The sequence below is a fragment of the Culex pipiens genome, chromosome 2 (assembly GCF_016801865.2).
Source record: "Culex pipiens pallens isolate TS chromosome 2, TS_CPP_V2, whole genome shotgun sequence".
Lineage (NCBI taxonomy): Eukaryota > Metazoa > Arthropoda > Insecta > Diptera > Culicidae > Culex > Culex pipiens.
Window position 1 is genome coordinate 96,942,031 of NC_068938.1, and position 15,177 is coordinate 96,957,207.

Here is a 15,177-nt window from a genome sequence, read left to right on the forward strand (position 1 = left end):
TCGGATCTCTCATGCGACCTATTGTTAGATAGGTAATCAAACCTATCAAAAGTTATAAGCACTTAAGTGTTATTTATGCACTTTTTATAGGCCGGATCTCAGATATTTTGACACATAAGTGTCCTGCAATATGACGATCTGACTATCCAGTCTAGTGGTATGATAGCACCCTTTAAATGTGAGGAAGGTACCAACCACCTAAGGGTGGATTAAATTTTTTTTTTTTGTAAAATTCCAATGTACTCGCAAAGATTTTTTTTGTATTTTTTTATCAATACTTAGAAACTTTGAAAACTTATGATAGCAAAACAACTGGACGAGTGTAAAATTGATTTAAAAACACTTTTTTCATTCTACTTTTATAATTTTAATCCCCTCGGCATGGGGCAGAAACGAGGGACATAACCGAAAAAAAAATAATTGCAGCGGGCTAACTTTTCCTAAGTTCAAGTTTTCAGCACTTAAAACAGATTTCAACTTTTCAGCACTTTTTTTGCATGGAAAAGTAGGCCGTCTCGTCTCTTCCAAAGGACAGTAACTTCGTTTTGAAACTTTTTTCCTTTCATAGCCTGCTAAAGTGGCGAAATGGTCTGCTTTATGTTATCTAAAACAAGTGTGCTGGAAAATTCATTATGCAACTCATTTTAGTTGCGAGCAGGTTAAAACAATCGCAAAAAAATCATTTTCGCTTGCGAACATTCTTCACTAGTGAAAGAGAGAGGAGGCGAAATACGCAAATGAAAATTGTCCCACGAACTTCTCAAATAAAATCAACCAAATGAAGTTTTTTTGTGAACTTCTGAATTTTCCTTATTTATTTCGTTTTATTTACACACATTGCCCATCTACAAAAGTGACAGGTCGTTTTTCAACGTGTGAAGTTACGACGATTTTGCCGCTGTCGTGCTATCTTGTCGTACTTGCATTTTGGGCCAAATTGAGTTAAGAACGCCATTTTGTACAGCTCACAATGCCTCACTTTTTGACCTTCAATAATCAATAAAAAGCGAAAATCCCGTGCATATTTGTCACTCTTCATATGAAAGAAGTTTCAATCTTGTCGTTCTATCTTGACACACCCTGAAAATTGCTGTAAGTACGACAACTAGCCAAAGGGATTTCAAGTCAATACGCGTTTGACACACGTACATGCCCGAATACCGTAAACATTTTCAATTATACATAGCTCTGGATTCCGGCAACCAAGTTCAACCAAATTTCGGCACGATGCACAGAATGGTTAGCCAACAAAATGTGTTTGTTACTGCTTACATTGTGCGCTCCAGTTTTTGTTTATTCATGGTCAAACATTAAAACGAGTTTTTATCGGAAAGTCAAAAAGCTACGTGCGACAAGATAGCACGACAGCGTCGATTTGAGTAAGAATTTTATTCGATAGAAGCTACATTTCTTAGAATTAATAATTCTTTTTTGACTAACGTTCTTCATCCAAAACCAAGACATCGCAGCACATTTTTATTGAAATTTAGCTGGTTATCGTCTTCCGACATCCTCCGTAATATTTTCTTCATGTGTGTGCCGCTTTTTTCCCCCTGTGTTATTCGCCGTCATTAGCCTATTCATCCACGTGATTAATCGGTCGCTCCAAATGTGGAAAAAAGGTGAGGAACAGGGTGACGGAGGAGAGAGACACAGGATGGACTCGGATTAGCCGATTGTGGTTGCACTTGTTGACTGGCCGCGGGCCGGGGCGCAAATTTGGCCATCACTTCGAAAACCGACCACCCCGGTTCGGCGTGTGTCCACCAATCGGCCAAACCATATAGTTTTCATATATGAATTTTAATTGTTTCATTGTATTCCAATTCAATTGTCTTTAATACCATATTTAACGAACAGTTATTTACCATTTTGTCCATAAATATTGTTATTTTGATTTTTCATTTATGCTGAGAAAAAATATGAATAAATTAAAATGGCTGCGCAATGAGTAATGTGTGAGTGCGTGTGTGTGTATTAACAATTGTGATGAATATGGCGAGGTTGTGTGTGCTCGTTTTTGCAGTCGATTCCGGTAATGATGTGCTTTTGAGTTATTACAGAGTGCCGTGCGTTGCGTTGTTTTCTATGTGTATTAACTTTTTTTTGCTGTTTAAATCACTCTTGACAGAGTGTACGATTATAATGGATAGAAACGAACGGATTGCGGAGCTTTTATTCACTTTTGGAATGCCACACGATTCCGAATCGGTATCGATGTCGAAGGTTGGCTTTTGGAATTAGGAATGTGTGGTTGTTTCATTGTTTTGCCTGTTCCTCGTACAATTTTCACCTATTGTGACAATTATTGTCTCGAGAGCACGCGCAAAGACGCGGATAATAATTGTTTTCGGGACATTAGTGGTGCGCCCATTAACATATTTTGATTGTCTGAACCGAGTTACTGGCTTGAAACTTTGATGGAGGCACAGGTGTTATTATGGTAGAGGACGGATTATTCCTGGAATGTCGTAAACAGTGCGAAATGATGACAATTGGCATAAAAATGATTGTTTTTTTGCTGAATGATTAATAAAGTTTTTTTTATAAAGTTAATCGTTTTCTACAACATAAATTATGCATAAATAGCATAAATATCTTGTCAAAAACTTGAGAGTGTGTCCAAGAGCAAGGTGACAAGAAAAATTTAAATTGTTTGAATATTTTAAGAAAATCTTTATGCATCGACAATTTCAACCATTTTTATTTTTATTATGTTTTTATTTAGCGTAATTGAATCCATTTTGTGACGTTGGTTCACCCATACATGTCTACATACAATTTTGGCAGCTGTTCATACAAAAATGGTACGTAAATATAAGAAAATCGTTAACTTTTGAAGGAAGTTTCCGATCGATTCGGTCTTCGACAAAGTTGTGGGTATAGTTGAGGACTATTAAGAAAAAAATGGTACACGGCTTTTTTTGCTGATTTTTCAATTAACTTTTCAACAAAAAAATAATTTTTCCGAAATTATTACTTTTTTAATTTTTGAAATATTTTGACATTTTTTGCAAAAAAATAAAAAAAAAAACAAAAAAATTTAAATAATAAGTCACAGTCTCAACATTTGAAAGATAAAAGTGTTTCAAAATTCATTTTACACTAGTTCAGTTGTCATTAGTTTTTCATTAGTCTTCCATAAATTTAAAAAGATTTGACGAAAACAAAAAAAAATGCGACAAAAAAAAAACTTTTTGCAGTACTGTACATTAAACATTTTTAAAAACTCATTTGAATGAACCCAAACATACTAAAAATTATTCCAAACGCAGGGGAATGCTTTTTAACTTGATTTAAGGTGATTGCACTTGTATTATTATTGAAGGTAACGGCCGTGGCTGACTGGTTACGGTGTTTGCTTTGTAAGCGAATGGCCCTGGGTTCGATTTCCATCTACTCCCAACATGAAAGTAAAGCAAATATTGATCCTTGCACTGTAACTTGGATTTGGCCCGCACTTTTCTCTCGCACTTTTGACAACAAAATTTCAAAAAACTAGGCAACCAGCAGTTGTTTATTTACATTTCCAGTCGCAGTTTCCACCAAACTGGACATTCGCACTTTAAAATTGCGATTGACAGGTGAGCAACATCGGCTCGCTTTGATCATTTTTTAAGAAAATTAAAATTTCCCAAGCCAGCTTGACAAGTCGCAATAGTGCGATCGATAGCAATAATTTAGTGCGAAGTCCAAGTTAGTGAGAATTGCGCAATAAATTCAACATGAAAGTAAAGGAAATAAAAATTCATGAAACTCCTGAACATGAACGAAACATCTAAGTTGCTCGAGCCGGGGTGACAAATACTTTTAAAATATTTGTACCAGCCTTATGATTTTTTGAAGAAAAAAAATGTGTGAGATTGGGTCATACAAAAATGCTTCAAACGGATTTGACCCAATCTCACCCCAGACCCAATATCACTCCTGATGATGGTATTTTGGAAAAAATAAAAATGTTAGTATTTTTTTTACTTTAGTTTTTTACTGTGAAATAAAATTTGCAATCGAAAAGTACCTAATAGTTTTTTAGGGTCAAACATTCAATATTACGCCCATTTGGAATGTCAGTCTTGATTTCAAAACTATCAAAGTATTTTTTTCAAAATGCTCATAAAATTTCACAACTGTTTCAGTTTTAAACATTGAAACTGTGTGGGAATGTTTGGATAAAATTAAAAAAAACTTAAATTAAAAAAATCGAAAATTTAAATTTTACTTTTTGTGAAAATATTGTGAAACGGTGCCCTTTAATAAAAAAAATGGTTAGGTACTCCTCGATTATAAATTTGATTTTACAATAAATCGTAAGTAAAATTAAAATTTGGCGATTAATTTATTTTCCATACTTTTCTGTGGCTCCAACGATGCCGTTTTTGCCTCTTAAAACATATAAAAAAATTAAAAATATTTTAAGATGCTGATTATGGGAAATTTAATTTATGTAAAAAAAACGTTTAAACAGGCATTTTTTTGCGTAACTATTTTTCCTCATCAACGTTGAAACGATGTTTTTGATCGCGAAAACTACAGTTTTGATCAAATTGAGTTTTGCAAAGTTCTAGGATCATCTAGACATCCTTAAAAATGAATCGTTCCGATTGGTCGAGTTGTGCTCGAGAACCAGCGAGTTGAAGTTACCGTTTCAACTTTGTTGAGGGCTTGGGAGTTGGAATGGTAAGCTTCTTTTATTAACAATTTTACTTGCAAGCTAAACAAATTAAAAATTTCATTCTTTCAGTGGTTTTTGTTTAGAAAGCCCGCCATTGATCACTTTTTGATAGGATGCAACGGCTTTGAGATACAGCAATATTTAAAATACGGAAAACAAAAATATTTAAGTAACTAATACCCTTCTCAAATGTCATTCTTGAGTGCAACTGGATCCATATACACAAGAATAGCTTAAATAAGCCTAGGATAATATTTTTTTTAGAAAGTTTCATTGAAATATGAAACGATCAGGTACAACCGATTTCCACCCGATTTCATGGAGTTGCTCTCAAATGTTATGTTTTTGTAACTTTGCATTGGTTATTTTCCATTGGTTATTTTCAACAGAGTAAGTAGCTATTTTCTACAAAGTTTTGGGACAAACAATAAAAAAAATGTGTTTACAAGTTTTTCCTTTTTGCGATTTTTTTTTGTTTCGAAGTTCTTTAACGACCAACTTCAAAAATCCCTCCCCCTCTGCCCACTTTCGAACTTGGAAAGATTGAAAATACTTACTCTTCAAAAAGTTTTTTATAGGCCATAGTTATTTCTGAAATTAGGCAGAAAAAGTACCTGTATCATAATGGGCATTGTTAAAAACTGATAAAAAACAAAATCCTTGCAAAATTCAAAGCTTTTGAGACTTGGCATCGAAAAATTTTCACACAAATTATAACACTTGTTGTTACAATATTTTGAAAATTCAGAACATTTTTTTTTGTTGGATACCAGAAAAAGGAAAAGACTTTTCTAGCTAGTTTTGAATTGTTTTTCTTTTGCTTAATATTGCAATATTGTATTTTACTTTAGGTTCAAAAATTAAAACCCGAAAGTCTCCTTAAAACTTCGTGAAAGGAATCCGTTATCACTTGCGAAACACTTGCAAAGGTGAGCGGCGAACAAAAACATCGGAGCACAAAGTCAAAAAGTATCAAAGCGATTTCCCACAAAGGTGAAAGGCAGCTAAAAATTCGCTCTATATTTTATCGTTTCATCCCGAAAAACTTCAGCGTGCAGCATTGGGGACGAAGGATTTTCTACGGAATTTCCCTTCCCAAGGACAAAATGAAGCACAAGGATGCTCCTTTAGGGTGGGGGGACGAGAGAGGGCAGCGGAAAAGTGCATCCTGAATCGTGGATGGCTGAAATGGCTTTCAGTCGCAGAAATGAAAGCTTTTCAAATATACGATGGGAGAGAGGAGAAAAAACAGCGAACCTCGGAATGAGGAATGATTTATATATCGGGAAGGGTATGGGGAGAGGTTGGTGGGGTAGAATGCTTCTGGCTCACTCCAAGGATGCCAACAGCAGCAGAAGAGCTCCAGAATCCCGGTGGGAAGCCATTGAGCAGCCTGTTGATGGAATGGTGGCTTTGGAATGGCATTTCGATTGCTGTTTCTGCTGCTGCCGGTGAAGACTACGCGAAACTTTGGAATGTAGATTGTGGAGCGTGGTGGTGCTGAAAATCATGAATATTATAGCTGAGAATGCCAGAGTGATGCCGTGGATTTGCCGTGGAACCGACTTTGGGTGAGTGGCTGGTGTGGTGATTAATGAGAACAGGTAGCTGATGTTTGATGTATGAATCATTAATTATTTCAATCTACTCTAACTTTATTTCTTCTTTTGATCTCTTCTAGAAAAATGGAAAATCTCAAAATTTCATGTATTTTTATGCATAGGTTATAATGATTTAAGTTAAGTTACTCTCATCACATTTTGCCACTTTTTACTTTAAAAGAAAAAAAACGACCACCCCCTCTTGGCCAAGGTGCAAACACAAAATTGAATTGAGAAATCAAAAATTGAAACGCTCTACCTCATCTATTATGAACGATTGAAATTTAAAGCTTTTACTTCGATGCTCCTCCTTTGTGCTTCAGCCTCGCAAATCGCTCACTGGAAGTAAGTGGAAATTTATTTTCCCCTTTTTACCCTGGAATCCTGATTCACCGAATTGAGCTCGTTCATGTCGATAAATTTGAATATTGATTGATTCTCATACAAAGCTTTTTTTTTACTTTGTTTCAACCGCTCGCCAAGATTCGGTGGGTAAACTTCGCGGAAGAATCTTTTCCCGCGTTCCCAGCAGTGGTTGGAGTTTGATGATGGTTGTTCGGGCTGGAAAGCGCTTATGGTGACATTTGGCCCAGGACACACCTTTCTTCTACGGAGGTGGGCAAATTCAATTCGACGGCGGCAGAAACTCAAACAAATTCAATGACGGAGGGAAATAAATGGAAAAGCCAAGACGCCGGAACGTCACCTTTTCCCAGTTTTTTTCTGTAGGCTTTCGTTTCTTTGAAGGGGCTTTGATTGACGGTTTGTGAGGTCGATTTGGCGATAATTGATGTTTGTTTGATCCATTTAGAACAGCCTTCGTACATTTTGTTGGATTAAATGTGGACTTTCACAAAGTTTGATTGTCAAATATTCGTCAAATGTTCAAGAAATCATAGAAAAACGATTACATTTCATTGATATTTATTTTTAAATTTCACAAACATTAGCAAATTATTTGAAATTAGCCTCCTAAATCCACATAAAACAAATGATTATTTGACCAATTCTTCAGCTCCTTTTAAAAAAATTCCAAGTTTTTTCAGCGTTTTGGCTGTAGTGGTTCCATAAAAGAAGAAATGTTTTTACATATTTGGAAAGAAACTTGATTTTCCTACACAACACTGTCATGAAGAAAGAACAATGCTGTACCTGTGCGACTCCTTTTTTGAATTGATACTTACATTTCAAAAGGGCCAAACATTCAATATTACGCCCTTTTGAAATGTTAGTCTTGAATAAAAAAAATGTTGTTTTCGAAATGATCGGATAATTTCATGAATTGAAATTATCATTGAAAATCGGACCATTAGTTGAGGAGGTATCGACATTAGAAAATTGTGGATTGTTTAGGTGAGACTTAGAAAACTTCAATTTTCCTCAAAGTGGCTGTATCTCAGCAACCCGAGGTCCAACCTTCAGTGTCTCTTAGACAATTAGCAAATAGCAAATTTTCTGAACTTTTCCAAAAAAATGTTTTAGAAATGGTCACTCATTTTCACAATTTTGAAAAATCGAAAAACTTCAAATACCTATTTCGATAAAATCAAACTTTCGGTGGCTATATCTTGAATGCAGAGCCCTTTATCAAAAATCTGTAAGTACTTTTCGATTGGAAATTCAATATAACATTAAAACATTACGTCAAATTTGTTTTTGCATAAAATTTCGATTTTTCCAAAAATCACATTTTTTTCAAAAATCATAACTCGGTGGCAGATTTTTTGACCATGTTTCTCTATGGCTCAAAAGTTGCGGGTTTTTGTCCCCTAAACATATCAAAAAATCTCGAAAATCAAAAAATACGTATTTAGGGAAATTGAATTTTAGTAAAAAAAAGTTTAAAAAGACACCAAATTGATCAGAAAATTCACTCAAAAGATACAGCTGTTTGAATATGTACGTACCATTTTTGTATGGACAGCTGTCAAAATTGTATGGAGACTTGTTTGGGTGAACCAATGACACAAAATAGCTTCTTTGGTCATAGGGAAGGCCCCACAAAGTTTGAGCCAAATCAAAAAAATACAAATAAAATCCATTTCCGGTTTTGGTAGAGAATTGCCCACATTGCAATTATTAAATCATTATATAAATGAAAACTTTCATTTAAAAAGTCATATAGAAAATTTAAAAAAGTCACATTTTGGTGTAGCTTCGCTAAGAATCGGTCAACTGATTTTTTCTATTCCAAACATGGTACAAGTCATTCTACCTTTGTTGTTCGTGATCGTGCTATCTTGTAGCAAGCCCATTTTGTGATAAATTGTTTTTAGTATGCCACTTGTGCAGATATCAATGCCTCATCTTCATGGCTTAAAATATCCAGAAATCTCGATTTTAAGCCTGAGATTTTCAGAATCTATCAGGATCTTCATATTCAATGTGGTGCCGTATAGAACATGCTATTTTGCCAAATATTATATTTTTTCATTTTTATATTTTTTTAATTGGGTGAAACTTTGTTTATCGATTCCTTAGGTCCTAATACTCCATTTTGCATCGATGGTTTCACCATACAAGTCTCCATACAAAATTTGGGATCTGTCCATAGAAAAATGCTAGGCAAAAGTTCGAAAATCGGTATGCTGAGAAGGGATTTCTGATTAATTTGATGTCTTCGGCAAAGCTTTAGGTAATGATTAGGACCATTAGGCAAAATAGGTAAACGGGATAAACAATTTTGACAAACGTAACACCTTTCTTTTTAACGTTTTAAAATATTTTATTGTGAAAATCTGGAAACTTTTTTTTAATAGGTTTTCAAGGATGTTTTATTTTTCGCCAATCTATATACATTTTTTGTTAATATTGATTCTCGGAATGTTTTTGATACTTACCCAATAAAAAATTTTTGGGTGTTAAATTTAATTTCGATTAAATATGTACTTTTGTGATTTTTGTATAGATGCACCGTTTTCATGTTAGCCATCTTTAGCTTTAAATTCTAAGAAAACATTTTTTTTAATAGAGATTAATATAATAAATCTCTGAAAAAATAAATTTGAGAAGCTTTGTTTATGCTGTACAATATTACAATATTAAAAAAATATGTTCTGATTTTTAATTTTGCAGATGTTAAAAGTTCTTTAATCGAAATCTGAAAATATTGTGTTCAAAAGGTAAAAACAATTCACACTATCCAACATTATAAATCGGAACAATAGTTTTCAAGATTGAGTTTCGATTGAAATTGAGGGCCGAATAGGAATCACTTAAAAAACTTTTTTTTTGTAATTTAAACTCTTTGCAAGGCTAAGCAACCAAAGGTCGGATCGATAATGTTTAAAAGAAATTTTTGGATCATCTTTCCAACGTTTAAAATTTATATTTTCAGAGATGGACGAGAACGGACAATCTACAAATCAAATCAAATTTATAAAAAAATATTTCTGAAAATTATAGTCAATTTTAACAAAAATGGTTTTAATCCAAAAACATCCGACATTGTAAAGAACCATTAAATCCAAAAGATGTTTTAGGAAAAAAGCACAAATATAACTTAAATAGTCATAAATTGAGACAGAGTTGCAGATTTTCAATGTTTTGGACCCGTTTGAAAGGTATTTTAAAATTATATTTTGAACTGTTATTTCCAAAATTGTCTTTGTAACCCCAAGTTCCGCTCTCACTAGATTTTTTCCTTAGTTTTTGTTTAATTGCATTTAAGGGGTTACATACATGTAGAAAATCACAAAATTTCATATTTCAGATTTATTTTAAATCCACCAAATGCTAAATTTTCAATTACGCTAGAAAGTTTCATGAAAATATTTCATGATTAAATTAAGTTATAGACGATTTATGTATATATTTATTGCCATGCGCAATGCTAAATGTCATACTTTCGGAGCGTTTTTCTCTAAACATATCTGGAGATGAGATGAGCCAAATCGGCTGAAATTTGAGATGAGGACTCTCAAGACATATCCTGTGTGCATGACGAAGCTTGATTTTAAAATTTTGCATTTTTTTTTTTGCAAAAATCAAAATCAAAAAAATATTTTTATCTTTTTTTTTAATGAACTTTTTGAAAATCGGTCTTCGTCATGCACACGGAACCGGTTTAACGAATCTTTCTTGAGCCGATTTGGTTAAGGCAGTGTCGAGATATCGTGGCACCCGTTCTTTGAACCTGCTTACTTAAAATAGCTTCATCTCGGCAATAATACAACCAAATGTCTCCAAATTTGTTTTTTTTTGTTAATAAATGAAAAAATATTCTATAATACCCTGAATGAATGAAAACTGCGACTATTTTCAAAAAAGTTACTGGTCTTAACTTGAAAACGGTGCACTTTATCAAAACCAAAGAGTACTTTTTGATTGCAAATGTGATTTTACATCGAAAAATGAAATTGAAAATTTTTGCGACCAATATTTCGATTTTTTTTAAATCAGTATTAATTAAAAAAATTCATAACTCGGTCAAAGATTTTTTGCACAACCTGGAAATTTCTGAAAAGTTGGCATTTGGTGTCCTCTAAAACATAAAAAAAGTTTTTTTTGCAAATCAAGTTTTAGTGACAAAAAGTTAAATATAAAATAACCAAATTTTTTTTACCGTGTATCATTTTTTCAGTTTAGTCCATATCCATACCTACATTTTTGCCGAAGACACTAAATTTGTATGAAAAATTTTATGGACAAACTAATGATGCAAAATAGCTTCTTTGGGCATACCGAAGGCACCAAAAAAGTTTCTGTCCGATTAAAAAATACAAAAATTAAAATTAAAAAAAAAAATACCGTAGAAAATCGCTCATAAAAAAACAATCGTTTTCTGATTCTTATCTCTTTAGATGGGCACAACTTTTTTTATCAATAATGATAATAATGAATCTGATCACAGCTCCAGAAAAACAAAATACTTTTTAATGGAAGACCTCAAATCAAGTTAACCACCCTAATCATTTCTTCGAATTTGGTTAAATCCAAATTCAGCTTTCCCACACGACATTTTCCGTCTAAATTCTCAGCAAATGCCAAACATCATCTGTTATAATTTCATCAAAGAAAAACAGAAAAAAGTTCAAACATCCAGCCAATTTCTGTATTTGCAATTGAATCAGTCAACGACACCGGGAGAGCAAGGGAGAGAGAGAGAGAGCGTTTGGTATGCAAATTAGGTTTGAATTGTGCACAAATATACATTGCGAGGTCGACCCAACCGTCGAAATCATTCCCCAATTCTGCACGTTTTTCGGAATAATTTGCTCGTTACGTACACAAAAGTGAGTACACAAAAAAGTCATGAGTGCGGGAAAATCAGCGCATATTTTAAAACCTTCAAAATTCGGATATAGAACGTGAGGACCCAGAGTGAGAGCGTCCAAAATGGGAAAAATATAGTCGTCGGAGAGGGTGATTCGTAATGCTGCTGCCACCACGCCGGTGTGGAAACATAATCCGAACATATGGATTTTAGTCGGGAATTAAGCGAAAAATATGCAAAACAAGCCTAATTTACATATTTTGCTCCCTACGCGCAATGCGCAATCGAACGGCTCGCTGCAGGATTGTCATCAGAATAGAGTAGAGATGCTGATTTTGCGCGAATCAATCGGGTCTGGTATCTGTCAGTTTGCAAAATCTATTTGCAACGGTTCGATGGTAATTTCCTCCTTTGCTCGTTGGCAGATGCTGCTGCCAGCAGGGTCGTAATTAAAGATTCACCAAAACGCATCGTGGCATTCTTCATGAGAAATGGTTGCGAATAAAAAAAATCAAACATTCAAATCCTTTCCGTGAACGATCTCAACGGGAGATGATTTTGTGTGTTTTATGTGTACATTTAACGGCCGCATTTTTTTGTTGCTTTCTGCCAAGGATGATTAGCTGTACCCTTTTTTAAGGGAAAATCCTTATTATGATTCTCAGGTAGAAAGTGAAGTTCTTCCCGGGTTTGCTTTGTCTTGTCCTCGCGAGTTTTAGCGAAAGAGTGATATGCGCCGTTTGATCCTTTACATTCGCAGATGGGATATTATGTTAGTTTAGAATAACTGACAATACTTTTTTGCTAGATATGCAAAGGGTTCTGATCGAATCTCAATAAAATTTAAAATTAATTTGCAAGTAAAACATAGCCTTGTCTGGCTTTTCTAATTATATATGAATTGAAAAAAAAGAATGTTAGTCATAAATTGATTTCAGAATTTTGTTATTTTTTTTTCCTAAGAATTATTGAGTCATGGAAAATCATTGAGGAGATTTTTAAATTATTTTCCCAATTATGATCAAAACCGAACAATGTTTAACTAAATAATATATTTTATTAATTTCAGCTCAAATTTAGAGTTAATTTTACTTCATAAGCGTCAAATATGCGTCATTTGATTTTTTTAAGATAAATTACTTTGTCAAATTTATATGCTTATTGTACCTGCAAATGTAATAAGTAAAAAAAAATATCGTGCCTAAAAATGTTTGTAATTCGAAAACTGAAAAATTTCATTATTGTTCTCAATTATATGCTTTAAAATGCCGGAAATTCTGTTTATTTTCAGCAATTTACTTGCAAACTTTAAAAAAATCTCTGAAAATTGAGGTTTTCTTGTAAGGATCAGACTCAATACAGTCCAGACTGAGATATTCGAAGGCGTCCGAAATTTCATTTCGGATAATCGAATTATGAAAAAAAAAATGTTTTCCTTGTCTAATTTTTGATTGTTGAGTAGGGCGTCCAAATTTCCCGGGAAACGGGAAAAATATTTTTGGAATCCCGGGAATTCCCGGGCGTCTAATTTTACACAAAAGTCCCTTTGACACCAAATTTCTATCTCATCACCGTTTCAGGCTGCAAATTATTGAAAAACACCTCTTTTTTCACATGTTCAAAAATGGAAGGGGTCGTACCGCCCCTCCGTCATGAGATATCAAAAAACGGACCTCGGATTCGAGATCAGGGACAAAAGTTACCCCTTAGGGCAAAGTTTCACGCAAATCGAATAGGGGTCGGGGCAACTGCTGTGTGAGTTGGCGGAGAATTACCCTTATACAAATATATTTTTTTTTATTTGACATGATCAGAAAAGCTTGAAAATTTTCTTTGAAAATATCTTTAAAAAACAAGAGGCGACAACAAATTAAATGACACCAGCCAATGTTAAATTTAAGATAAGTTTTGAATTTCATGTTTTACATACTGAAAATGTATGCACCAAGTTGCAAAAAGAAGATTTTTTCAACACGAGTCGTACATTCATCGGATAAATCTCGATTACTTTTTCAAATGGTCCTATGTACATAGGAAACTCTTGGCGCATTTGTTGTTTTGAAAAAGTTATCTAGAATTCGACAAGTGCTGGAAAAATCAAGTTTTACAACAAGTTCTTCAACATCTTTTGCAATCCCGAATAAACGCCTTTCGAATGAAATTTTTGCAAACATCTATGTGTTAAATAAATTCACCGTTAAAATTAAAAAATAATTTGAAAATTTTACTCATTTATACAAGTGCTATAATGTTTAACTTTTACAAAAAAACATATATTACAAATTATTTTTAAGTTACTACCGCCACTAGGAAAAATAAACTACTAGGACAAAACAGTCTAAATAGGTAAGGAGATTTTAGAGCAATAAATTAAAAAATCGGTGTTCTGTGAAATTATTTTGTTCTGTTCCTGTTTTAACCAAAGTAATTTAAAACATCATGCAAAAAAAAATACTAAATAGCTGTCTTAATTCGTTTCATTTACCCTGATTTGCCCCACATACCAGTGCTTGATGAAACATAATTTGATTTGATTTTTTTTCAATTTTTAAATCATAAATATAAGTAGATATTTCAATCTAATAAAAATATAAAATCAAACATGAAATATTTCAAGCGCTAGGCATTTTGCAGATCGGTAAACTTAAATTTAAAAAGTTTGCCCTAATAAACTAAATTAATGCTGATATATGCCGAATACAAATTATAATGTTTTAGAATTATTATCGATTCTGAGGTATTCAACTGTTCATATATTTTCACAACCAAAATTTGTTTTTTTTTCGGGAATTCCCGGGACAAATTATAAAAAATCCCGGGATTCGGGAATTCCCGGTTCTGGAAAAATCCCGGGATTTTTGTCCCGGGAATTCCCAGGATGGACGCACTATTGTTGAGCTTAGTTATGACCCCTAAACTAAATCCAAGATAACGGCCAAAATGACAGTGATGCAAAATTGAAAAAAAAACGTTACTTAATCCACATTTAGGTGGTTGGTGCCTTCCTCACATTCATAAATTGAATATACTACACAGCCTTAAAAACATTTGTTCAGAATTTGATTCTAAGTCGATAGGTATGCGTGAAGGTGGGCCTACGAGATCGAATTAAGAAGTTTATTTTTCGAGTGATGTTATAGCCCTTCCTCAGTAACGTGAGGAAGGCAAAACAAAAAAAATGTAAAAAAACGAAAACCATTTTTTTTTGTTCCTCATTCGATTTTCCGAAGTCCCAAACAAACCTTCGGACAATCGAAACTTCGGATAATCGAGGATTTGGATAAACGAGTCTGGACTTTAATCGTTATGAGCAGTTCTTCACCAAACTCGGATATGGATTTTATTTATATTTTTGAATTGGCTCAAACTTTTTAGGGTTCCTTCCTTAGGACCATTTGTTTTTGAGATATTGATACTAGAAAATAAAAAGTGTAATTTATATTTTAAGTTGATTATTTATTTTGCAGAGATTTGATTGATTTTCAACGAGTAAAAAATCGTTTTAAATTTGTTTGACCGAAATTGCCAAACTAAAAAAAAACTTCAAGCTTAACAGTAAATAAATACATATTCACCTCAGCTCCACGCTCTGCATACCACTGAACATTTCCAGCCGAACAGAAATTTCAACTCCCAATCATTGAAACTTGTCGTTAGTTTTTCGTACTTTTATGCTGATCTCAGCGCAA